Source organism: Rhagoletis pomonella, unplaced genomic scaffold (genome assembly GCF_013731165.1).
Source record: "Rhagoletis pomonella isolate Grant_MI unplaced genomic scaffold, Rhpom_1.0 Rhpom_scaffold_00005, whole genome shotgun sequence".
In the NCBI taxonomy this organism is placed as follows: Eukaryota; Metazoa; Arthropoda; class Insecta; order Diptera; family Tephritidae; genus Rhagoletis; species Rhagoletis pomonella.
This window is the reverse complement of record NW_023458559.1, coordinates 44,398,297-44,410,986: the sequence shown is the minus strand read 5'-3', so window position 1 is coordinate 44,410,986 and position 12,690 is coordinate 44,398,297. Positions and strand designations below refer to the sequence as shown.

The 12,690-nt window shown below is 30.6% G+C and overlaps 2 protein-coding genes across 7 annotated transcripts in view; both read left to right on the top strand.

Annotated features, from left to right (window-relative positions):
- Positions 1-12,690, top strand: part of LOC118739040 (nuclear hormone receptor FTZ-F1) — a 628,268-nt gene that overhangs the window by 418,720 nt on the left and 196,858 nt on the right. The window lies entirely within an intron of this gene.
- Positions 1-12,690, top strand: part of LOC118739047 — an 86,667-nt gene that overhangs the window by 61,983 nt on the left and 11,994 nt on the right. The window contains exon 1 of one of the 4 annotated variants that reach the window (XM_036470157.1): positions 94-112. The exons of the other annotated variants lie outside the window; for them this stretch is intronic. The gene's annotated coding sequence lies outside the window, so the exon portion shown is untranslated. Of the gene's footprint in view, positions 1-93; positions 113-12,690 lie in introns of those variants that run through there. 4 annotated transcript variants of the gene reach the window in all.

Here is a 12,690-nt window from a genome sequence, read left to right as displayed (position 1 = left end):
TTAGAAAAACAGTGATCAAACCCTGGACCTACCATTTGGAAATACGCATCTCTAACTACTTGGTTACAAGAAATATACCATATACCATTTTGCATTGATGTCGACGATAAAAGTATGCATATGAACACAAAGTTATCGATATCATTACCAATTTTATAAATTTAGACCAAGTTACTTCCCGATATGTTCAATGCTTCTTAGTGAAAAAAAATTCAGGAAATTTTCACCGGCTCCAAAGGGATAATCCATATAAAACCTATATCTAAAACAAACCAGTTTGCGAAATCCGTACCTGCCGTACAATGTCTACTCCGAGGGCATTATATGCATTAACACAGATAGAAAATGTTCTGTATGGAGGATATTCCTATAGTGCTTATACCGCACCAATATATTGACAGCTTTTTAATTACGTTTCTTGGAAGGATTTGGAGTAGGCGGTATGTAGTTTGAAGTACCTAGAACTTATCGTTGATTTTTGGCAATTTTTTTTTTTGTTGACACTGTCAGTTATCTTCCATACGTAGTATGTTCTAAGATTTTTTATATGGAGCATTTTACACTTGGGAAAGTCTCATATTTACATAATACCAATACATATGTAACATAAATTAATTTCCACAGACATAGTTGCGAACTTACTTGCGCTTTCCCTGCAGGGTCTTTCGTACCTCCTGCTGCACTCGCATGTGAACATAACACTGTCTATACATACATACATACATATGTATCTATGTATGTACAATGGTGTTTATACGCTTGAATTGCTCAAAGTTGAATGAGTTAATATGTTGTAATGTGCACTTTCATTATTGCCACCCGTCCGTCATCGTCAAGGCAATAGAAAAGTGTAAGTGAAGGCTTGGCCTAATGCTATACACAAACAAACTAAAGAACGTTAGAGCCTTGCAATCGTTTGCATAAATACGTAACTACAAAAATAAAATAAAAAATATAGAGTACTTACATATAGTGTAGAAATTTAGAAAAATATTGTTAAGTTATATTTGTATGGCAATTTAATAACCTTTATTCGGTTTTTGTTTCTATTGTTAAAATGTTATTTCTTCCTTTTGCATTACAAGAATTTTTAAATATAGTTTAAATTTTAAATGAAATTTAATCAAATCCAATTTGTTTAAAAATTTTGGGATGCAGATTAAAGTTAAAAATTTGATTCAAATTTTAAATGAAATTTATAAAAACCAATTTATTTTTAAAATTTTGAGATGCAGATTAATGGCCTTATTCATAAAAAATAAAGTAGGTTTAAAGAGCTTTATAAATTGACGTTTTCATACATTTTTCAATTTTTAAACCTTTTATAAGACTACTTTATTTTTTATGAATAAGGCCATAAAACTAAAAATTTGTTTAAAATATTTTTATTTTTAAAATTTTATTTTAAATCTAATTAAAATTTTAAATGAAAATTAATAAAATCCAATTTGTTTAAAATTTTTGGGATGCAGATTAAAATTAAAATTAATATTTTAATTCAATTTTTAAAATAAATTTAGTAAAAACAAATTTGTTTAAACTTTTTGGGTTGCAGACTAAAATTTAAATAAAAAATTTTATTCAAGTTTTAAATTTAATTCAGATTTTAAATGAAATTTAATAAAAACAAATTTGTTTAAAATTTTTGGGATGCAGATTAAAATTTAAATTAAGAATTTAGTTAAAATTTTAAATGAAATTTAATAAAAACAAATTTGGTTAAAATTCTTGGGATGCAAATTAAAAATTTAATTGAAATGTAATAAACACTAATTTGTTTAAAATACTTTTAATTTGAAAATTTAATTTTAAATTCAATTCAAATTTTAAATTGAATTTAATAAAACCAATTGTTAAAAATTTTTGAGATGCAGAATTAAAGTTAAAAATTTAAATCAAATTTTAAATGAAATTTAATATAAACAAATTTTGTTAAGACATTTTTATTTTTAAAACTTCATTTTTAATTTTATTCAAATTTTGAATTCAATTTAATAGAATAGAAAATATATTAAAAAGCATATTAAAAATGGCCTTCCGGGGTCACGGTCATGTAAATATGTATGTGTGCATGAATATACTATTCAGCACATGAAAAATTGCTATAGCAGATTCAAAGTGTAGCAATAATAGGTTCATGCGATAAGAAAAACCTCAAACACTAGCGTGCGTATTTGCTAAGAGCAAGCAAATCTCCCAAAAACCAATTCATGAAAATGGAAAAATAGTAAAATTGGGCTTACGATCCTCTGAGCTGATAACGGTGTGTGCAACTTGCAGTCATACATACACATACATATGTATATGTATGTGCGTGGATTGATGTGCATATGTGTGCCAATGAAAATTCGTGGAAATTCAAATTCTACCAGCCAACCACAGCAATCGACCGCCTGAATTGATCCAATATGATGTGAAAATCTGCTTGTCTAAACAAAAGATAAGCAGTGCAGAAAAATTGCACGCATTATCTGTAAAATCTAGTTTTGAAATTGAATTTTACATTTTTCCGAGAGTAAGCCGATTCAATAACCTACACATCAGCTGGCATTATTGTCAATTTTTTTGTTTCATATCCTTGCAAACATGCGAGTACGAGGCCCTCAATCGCATGAAATAATGCAAACACGTGCCGTATATTTAAATAGTAAATAGTAAGAGCTTGTTAGCCTTCGCACATAATGGAAATTAATAAATATTTCACAAAACTTTTTATTTCACTTGCACGCGCTTATGCCATACCACGCCCGTTTCGTCGTAATCGTACGAATGCATTCGCTTTTAAAGTTCGCATTATTAAGTGCAGTTAATTTTACTGTTCTGGCATTGCAATCAGTTCGCTATAATGCCGCATTGTAGTCAGTGGATGGAGTGGCACAAAAGCAGATTTTTTCGTTCGCATGCACTGTTACGCTGCTTGGAAGTGTGAAAATTACAAAGCATTATTGCTTAGCTTTGTTGGAAAATCACTATTTTCTATCTTTGCGTTATTCTTTGTTTTGGTTTTAGTTTTTTTATTGCATGCGCGTGTAGCTGCAGATGAGACATCGTTCTTTTCGATTATGAAAAATTATGGATGAATGATATTTTTAATGGTCCTATTACCCTCTTCACTTGTACTTACAAATGTCCGGCCCAATTCGGACACAACATAGCTTATTCATCTCCGATTTTTTTTTCATAAGTTTTTATATTACACCGTGTGACAAAATTTAAAAAATTTCAAAACTCACGAAACAGTCAATATTTATACTCATGAAGCTGTGAGCCAAGTATAGTAAAACTTCGTTTTTGGTTTTTCTCTCTGGCGTTAGCATTTTTTAAAAGGACTTTAAAGTTTAAAAGATATGGTTAATTTAAAAAACTATTTAAAAAATTCAGTGCAATTCAGAAAAACAATATGGGTACCAAATGATAGGAGAAAATTTGGTACACTTTGAAAACGAAAAATAAAGTTGTTTGGTTCACAACCACGAATAGGTATTGGAAGAGCCCTCCTAATTATTATTTGTTAAGCTAATAAAGTAAGAAGAACGAAATCCTAGAATGTGGCGGTGTGCATATTCGTCCTTAATTTATAATTTTTTTCAAAAATAAATATTTCAAATTTTCAAGGATACAATTTTAAAAGTACATTTTCAATACCTATTCGTCCTACAGAATTTCTTCTTTTGTTTAGTAATCATCAATAATTTCTTTGAAAGTCCGTTTAAAGAAATCCTGAAGTCAGAGAAAACTACATAAAAACAAAATTTTACTACTTTTACCTGTGTGTAATCAAGTATAGCAGTCAATTTTTGACCAACTTCCCGACAAGCTAGAGATTTTGAAACTTCAAAGTTAGCTCAGAACCCGATGGCAGTGCAATATGAAAGATGTATTAATCCGCTAGGTGGCGCATTTAAAATGAATATTACCTACATGAAAAGCAATAGCTCCACAAATATTTTGCCTGATAGGTGGCGCAGGACTCGAGATATTTGCAAAATCTGTATATATAGTCCGATTTGTTTCATATTTAGAACATACATACATACATATATTATTTGAATGGAAAGAAATACCTCCACAAAAAATTTTGCCGTTAGGTAGTGCGGGGGTCGATTTTTCTTTTTTTTTTGTTTACTTAGCACTTATGAAAGCTTGTCTTAAAAAATTTTTTTTTTAAATTACTTGTTTTAATTTTTTTTGTCCAGCCGTTTTCTAGATATTGATTTTTGAAAATTTAAATGCCCATAAATTGGAGAAAATGAGACCGAATGGGACCACTTTTTCTAATTTTTTTTTTTCCAAAACACTTTTGGAATATAAAATCGAAAAAATTTTCAAACCCTTATTGCTATAAAGGCAGTGTCACACGATCGGGACATTTTTTATATTGGGCTATTCGTACAAAATCAAAAAAATTGAACGACAATTTAAATTAATTTTTAAATTAATGAAAAACTAGCAAATTTTGTCCAACTCAACGCCAAGACCTCTGACTTTATCAAATCTAATGTATAAATCAAAATATGCCACATTGTAGAGGAGGACGGTTAGGTACACTCCTCAAAAGAGGAGATAAATTACAGTGTGTAAAAGCCGAAACCAGCCCGGATTTTTCTAATATTTTCTGAAAGTATACATATCCACGAAAAAATCAAAATAAAAAAATCTCTGCCAAAAGTAAATTTTTGAAAATTGAGTTTGGCTGTTATTCCTTCTTGGCATTTTAATTTTATAGAGACTTTTACGTTAGCGGCATGACGTTTTTGCCTGAGAAGACGCCTAGTAAAATTTTCCGAAGAATAATTTTCTAGAATATATCAATCCTCTAATGAACTTTCAAATTTGCCTTATGCGGGGTTTCTTGAAGAAAGGGTCAAAACGACCTTTTCAGACGGGAGCTAATGGGTTAAAATGTTCTACGAAAATATTTCCCATGAAATTTTACTCAGACATTTATTTTAACCGTTTTTTTCGACTTTTTTGAAAACTACTTAGGCCGGGACATAATTTGTAGATGATCTGGGAACATTCCGTCTGGCCCAGGAGGATCATCGGAAGATATAGTCCTCCTTATTTAATCTTCGTCGAACAAGCCTCTGGCGACTTTCTATTCTTCTACGCCAAGTCGTTTTATACCAGCCTGTCAAGTTCAATTTTCTTACTGTTTTCAGTGAGTGCATTTTTGTTGGTTTCAAATTCACGTTTATTTTAGTTTAGATTGAAGAGCTTTGTGGCTTTTGCACTAAGTTTAACCAGACCAGGTTATTCGTCCATAGAGTTCGTCTGTTGTTGAGTTGAGTGACTTTTAAACAGGATTCATGGTAGTAGTTGGCAATGGCTGAAGTAGTTTTGTTCCAATGATTTGTTCATCTTACTTCAAATTTTCAACGAAGTATATAGGATAATAAATAACGTGAGTGTGTATTTGCTTGCTTCAAACTTACCAAAAATAGCCAAACAAACTACATATGTACAAAATTTGGTTCTAGCAACTGGGAAGACATAAAAAGTTACGTATACGCCATGCATGCGAATTGTGGAATTTAATAGATTTCTTGACACGAAGAAGTGCAAATTAAAATACAGCGCGGAAGAAAAGCGCAAGTGCAAGCAAAAAGTGCTTAGCAGTGAAAAAAATCAAGCAGTTGCCATCATTCAAATTATAAAGGCGCTACTTTTCATGCATTCATTGCAGTAGTGAATAGATACTCTGCTTTGTGCTAAGCACGAACAACTGAGCAAACTCTCTGTCACGCACTTCAATTCAATTACCAAAACACAAATGCATTTTTGAGCGGGTTGCAGAAGTAGTATGCTGGTGAAGGCAAGGATGTTCAATGGGTGTAAATGTAGCTGGATATTTTCATAAATTCGCATAGGAATGTAAATGCATTAGACCGCACCACCTTACAAGCAAACAAAAAAAATTCACCTTAAAGTCTTTAGTATAAAGTATTTTTGCTAGGCGATTCCGAAAAATGTTTTTGTTTTTTTTTTTTTGCCGAACCTAGCCTTGGCATTTTTCGCTGACAGTCCAGTCCTACTGGAATAATCAAAGTACTTCTTTGGCAAAAGTTAAATGATTTTTGGTGAACTTTACCGGGAAATTCTAGCAGCTGTATTTCAAGTCACTACAGTCATTCGAAGGATAAAAGTCTTTCGCAAGACAGTTGGCAACTATCTAAAAAACTCTTTTCTGTCTTTCGAAAGACTAGTTGAAAGATCTGCTTACGAAAAGGGGTTAGCGTTATGCTGTTCGTCAATCATTAAGTTTTTAAAGAAATGAAATATATCTATTTTTGTTCTTTTCAAAGCAATAAACACAAAATATTAAAAGAAAATTTAACTTAAAAAAAAAAAGAAAAAAATTAATTAAAGAACAGGAAATTAAAACAAGTTTTTAAAAATTCAATGGTACTAAAAATATATTATTTTTTTGAGACATTGAAATCTAAAAATAAACACTAAATTAAATAAATTTTTTTTTGTTATTGAATATAAATTAAATAAAAATAATAATAATAATTTAAAACATAAAATAAAATCAGTTCATAAAAACCAAAAGAAATTAATCAAAATATTTTTCTTTTTAAAACACAAAATCTAAAATGAAAATAAAATTGAATTAAAAAAGTTAAACTTTTTGTAAAAAGAAAGATATTAAAAATATTTCTAATATAAAATGAAATTGAAAAAAGTTCCTTTTTAAAGCAATAAAATCAAAAAATTAAAAGAAAATTAAATTATAAAACAAAAAAAACATTTAAAAACAAACAAAAAACACATAAATTAAGTTTCTAAAACTTCAGTGAAATTAAAGCGATATGCACATATATGTTTTTTATTTTAAAACAATAAAACCTATAGTTTTAAAGAAAATTAAATTTAAAAAGTCAAATTAAAAACAAGAATGATAATATAAAATAATAATTTAATGCAATTAAAAAAAAGTGTTTTTAAAACAATAAAATTAAATTAAATTAAAAAAGAAAAAATATTTAATTAAAAAACAGAAAAACTACATAAACTAAGTTTCTAAAAATTCCATAAAGTAAAATAAATATATATTTTTGTTATTAAAACAATAAAATCTAAAAATCAAATGGAAATTAAATCAAAAAAGAAGAACAAATTCCGCTGCCCGTCCTCGGATCTGTCAAATGACACGCCAGTGATTTGCTCACTCGACCATTGCGACTGTTGGAGCAGCGCGACCAAAATTATTTGATTTGAAACCTGCTCAAGAGCTTTTCAATATGAAAGTCGACAAGGGAGCTTTTTTTTTGTAAGACTTTCATGCCAGAATAACCAAAATGTTTCAAACTATTTTGCTTATTGTTATTTGTCTTACAAAAAATTTGCAAGAATCGCTCTGTAAATTTTCTGACATTAGGGTGGTACATTAAGGCGTTAAGAACTGAGATCTGGTAGGTAAGTACTGCAACGGGGTACTTAAGGTCAATGAACTTTGGTGCAACAAAAATTGCCTCTCCGAGGCAAGAACATCGATATATCAAACTTAAAGGTCCGATTGTAAATGCCGAAAATATGACGAAAAACGTAAAAAGGCGATCCCTACGTTCGGCCAAAAAATAAATAAAAATTGTTTTCGAAATTGTCTTGCAAAAATACCACAGATTTGAAGGTACGCACAGTGCCGCGACTCCATACAAATGATGGACAAAAATAGAAGGAGTGGTCAGAATTGGCTGAAACTTCACACCTGGAAGTACTATGCCCCTCTAATTTCAAAAATGAAATCGGTTTTTCTGTACCGGTTACTCATTTCGAGAAAACCGAGTTTTTCTTGCATTTTTATATGAAAATAGTCATTGTGGACATGTGTTGATATAAGTGGAAGGAGGCATCAGAATGGGCTGAAACTTTACACCTGAAAGGACTATATCACGGCAATTTAAGAAAAAAAAAACGTTTTTCAGCATCTGTTACAATTTAATTAAAAAATTGTTTTTTTTTACAATTTTATAAAAAGGTAAAATAACTCATAATCATCGTAGACATATGTTTATAAAAACCGAAATAGTATTCAGAACTTGTTGAAACTTTACACCTTAAAGGACTAACCCATGCTTATTTCAAAAATGAAATCGATTTTTCGGTACCGGGTACCCATTAAAAAAAAAAGATTTTTTTTTACATTACTATATGAAAGACAAATGAGGCATAATCATTGCTGATTGTGGTGTTTACGAAAACAGGAAGGAGTCGTCAGAATTTATTGAAACTTTACATCTGAAGTGTCTATATTACTCTAATTTTAAGAAAGTAATCGGTTTTTTTGTAACGGGTACCCATTAAAAAAACACCGAGTTTTTGCACATGATTATTTAAAAATGAAATATGGCATATCATTGTTGCTAAGTGTTCAGAAAAATAGTCTTAATAGTCAAAATTCGTCTAAACTTTATTTCCTAAATGAATACATTATGGTAATTTGAAAAATTAAGTCGGTTTTCCTTACATGTTAACCTTTAGAAAAAAAAAATTCTTTTGATTTCATTTAAAATAAAGCATAATCACTGTTAAGTAAGTAAGAAATAATAGCTGTTATATGGTAATAACATATAATATGTTAATAAAAACCGAACTAGTTGTTATAATCACTCAGTTTCAGAGTCCTCAGAAGAGGAGGAAGTGATCACTGATTCAAATGATTCCATGCTTTTGTCTGCTTCGTCACTTTCAACAATGTATTTATTAAAGCTGAGATCAGAACCCTTTAAATATTTGTTTCTCTGTTTTATATTTCTTTTAAATGCAACTAATGGATCTGACGATAATATCAAACGAGTCATTAAATCCGTATTGCTTTGTACTCTTCCAGTTTTTCGAGAACGATTAAGCCGATATTTTCTTATGTTTTTGTGTGAACATTCTAAGGCTTCTTCTGATAATGAACCTGATAAAATAGGTGGAAATACAGAATAAGAAAATAAATGAAAACATAGCTTTAAAATCATTACCTATTGGTAAATCAAAGTATTTAATTACATCACGTCCACGTACTAAAACTTTATGCACTGAACTTGGCATGTTATACCAACCATAATTTCTAAGGTATAACTCTCTTGTTTCGTTCAACAAAACACTAAACTCTTGGGTTTTTATTTGTTTTCCACAAGAGAGGACTCTTAGCACCAGAGAAAAATTCAAGAAATTTTAAACTCGCGTTGAGCTACATTTTCCACTAATAGTAAAACGTTGAAATTTTTGCACAGGTAATGTAATTAGTTAGGTGAACAAAATTATAAAAAGACTCAATCAAAAAAAATATATATATATAAAAAAATTGGACCTCCATGATGTGCATACATTTATTTGTACTATCATTTTCGCAAGCTGTTTGCTGCTTAAGCAAAATAGTACTCTTTATGCAGATGAAGAGTAATAGGTATGTTATTTATTTTTATTTGCTTTTTGTTCGCCTTTCGTCTAATCATTGGTTAACATATTATTTGTAAACTGGTGTCATTGCTCTATATATATATATATATATATGTATATATATATATATGTAAATCTTCGTATACCTTTGTTTTTGGCTCCCATACCGTGATGCATATTTAAGTATTTTAATTAGCTGATAATTTTTTTCATTTCAAAGCACCCTGTACCTCTTAATTTTTTTTTTGGCACTTTTAGCTTTAATTCAATACCTTATTTTTGAAAAGCGAACCAAAAATTTAGATCTTAGGGCATTCAGAAAAAGTATTGTAAATATAGATCAGCTAAAATAATACCAAAAAAAAGGCATTTAGTCACTTTTTCAAAATTGAAAATTTTCAAATATTGGAAAAAGTTGGAAGAGATTTCGATTGTTTCTGTTAGTAGAAGGTCCAAACTACCATAACCAAAAAAAAAATTTCACGAACTTTCAAGATGTTTTTTTTTTTTTGTCTCCAAAGTTTACCAATTTTCGGATTTTGGTATGTTTAATCATATATTTATTTATTAATAAAAAAAAAATATTTGTATACATTTTTTTTCCATGAACCATACATTTCTTGGTTTGTCGCATATATCTTTATCAAAGTGCAAAAGTTGATCTTGCTAGGAATAAAAATGTATTTTTAACAAATTTTTAACTGCGACCACTTTTATGTGCGAATCGCCGAAATGAAATGGTATGTAGAAAATAGGTGTACTTTGAGGGGGTGTGTGAGGCTGAAAGTTGTTTTTATCACAAAATAACTTATGAACTTCTCTTAGTTGGAGATTTAGTTGTAACTTGACATCAAAACATCTAAGTTTCAAGACAGTCGATTTTTGTATTTTTGTCCACCTTCGCGGCACTGTGGTACGGGGCGAATTTTTTTTTTCTGTACGGTCTAATGTGCATACATACTTATGTAGGTGTATAGCAATCTAGAGAATTTTAAGAACTGTCACCGTTATCGCCGGCAACCAGTTTAAGTGCTGCACTTGAAAACTAAGCATATTCAAATGTTTGTAGGCAACTAGTTAAGTAGATATGTGAAAATCTTACTGCTTTTTAAACACCTACATACATAAATTCGAATGGAAACTGGAAAAAATACGCGAAAGGCGCAAGACCAGGTGGTAAAACTATGCAGAATAGTGCATTTAAATTTCAAGTGTTGTGAAAGTATGTTCGTGCATACATACATACATTCATATCCTTGCATATTTTTCCGTGAAAAGCTTCATAAAAGGCTAAATGATAGCGCGAATGTGATTTATGCCAGAGTAGATCTCGTAAAAGAAAAGAAGAAATGGAAATAAAGAAGAGAAACGCAAATAAAACCCACTTAAACACATACATAAATATGTATGGATGTAGCATACAAACAGCGAAAAGACGAGGGTTTTTCTACAAACGGTGCGAAAACGGAAATTCCGATCCCCTACGTACATACAACTGGCAACTGGCAACTGGCTTGGCACCACTGCTTGGTTACAGATTGCTGAAAAGTTAAGGAAATTTTGCTATTTTTGCAGCCAGCCGCGTGTGTGTTGTGCTGCCGCATAAATTTCCTGTCAAAGTTGATAACTGGATGGTTGGGTGGTTGAATGGATCAATGGATGCTGCACTCTTTTTTTCTCTGTTTGTTATTGTTGTGCATGTTGAAGTTACAGCGAAAAACTGCAGATGATTGACTGGTGTGATTGCTCGCTATGCATATCATTGCATATGGCGCTGGTGATTTTTCGTTGAAAATCATGCACGCAAAGGATCCCACACTCGAAGATTACTGCGTGCATAAATGACTGCGAAATGTCTTCGTTGCGCATACTATTTTGTGATAAGCAGAATCGGCTGCATCAAGTGGGAGTGAGCCTGGTTGAATGACAGTGTTTTTATGCTCGTGAGTGTGCATAGTAGATGGAGCTATTTACATATATATATATATATTTATTTATTTTGTTATACTTATAAAATACTGACATCCACGAAAATTTTTAAATTTAAAAACTAATTTATGGGTATCTTCCTGGGTTTGAAAAAATTTAAACTTAAAAAAAAATCGCCTAAATTTCTACAAAATGAGATCTTATAAATTTGATATATTGTAGGATGAGATCCGACAAGGGCACGACCTTCACCCATCTGTTTAATGGATGAAATCTACTTTGTATGAAATTTATGGTATTGGGAAATATTTCGGGAGTGGGTTGGCTGCAAAAATCCTCGTCAGGATATTTTTAATTAAATATTCAAAAATTATAATTTTTATAATTTTATAATTTTAGCCCAGGAATAGACAACCCAACGTTTTCACATTCTATAGGCTTAATACTTTCGATTGCAATATAATTTGTTCATTAAACAAATGAGCAAAAAATAAAAAATAAATATTAAAAATTTTTGAATATTTAATTAAAAATATCCTGACCAGGATTTTTTCAGCCAACCCATTCGCGAAATATTTTTTAACAAGTTAAATTTTATACAAAATAAATTTCATCCATTAAACAGATGGGTGAGGGTCGTACCTTTGTCGGATCTTAGACTATTATGGAAAGTTTTTCATATACATTCATAAACTCGCTGAGTTATAACTGATCAAAGTCAAAATTTTGTGGAATTTTTGAGACTAAAAAAATAAATGTTTGCAAACTCTGGTACCGACCCTATACCCTGTTTTAAATTTTAAAATTTTCAAGGCCCCATGATGTTGATATTTCAGGGACCACCCTAAGATGTCTACATATGCACAAATCTGTTATATGGATTTGAAGATTGAGTGTTTCGTGACTTAAGGATATTCTAGTAGTGGAATGTATTTTTACCATTTTTTTTTTCAAACAGAAAAATTATTTTTCAGCACCACTTTCGGGACTTTTTAGTCTTTCTATGCAATTCTTGGATTCTTTCGCCTTTTTTAATGGGACATTTCAGTACCATTTCGAAGCTTCTTCGCGTTTTTCGGCAAATTTCGTAAGTTTCGACACCTTTTTCCGACTCCTGTGGATTTTTCTAGGCTTTTGGGTATTTTTTTCCGGGACCTATAGAGACTTTTAAGGACTTTCCGTGTTTAGTTCGGGTTTTTTCGGCAATTTTCTGGTTCAGTACACATGCGAATACTAAATATTCTCGGTACCGACTTCTTGGCATTTGTCGGTACTTTTCAGGATTATTGCGGTACCTTTGGATACCTTTTTGCTACTACTTTGAATTTTTTCGTCATATTCGGAATTTTTCCGGGGCACTACAGA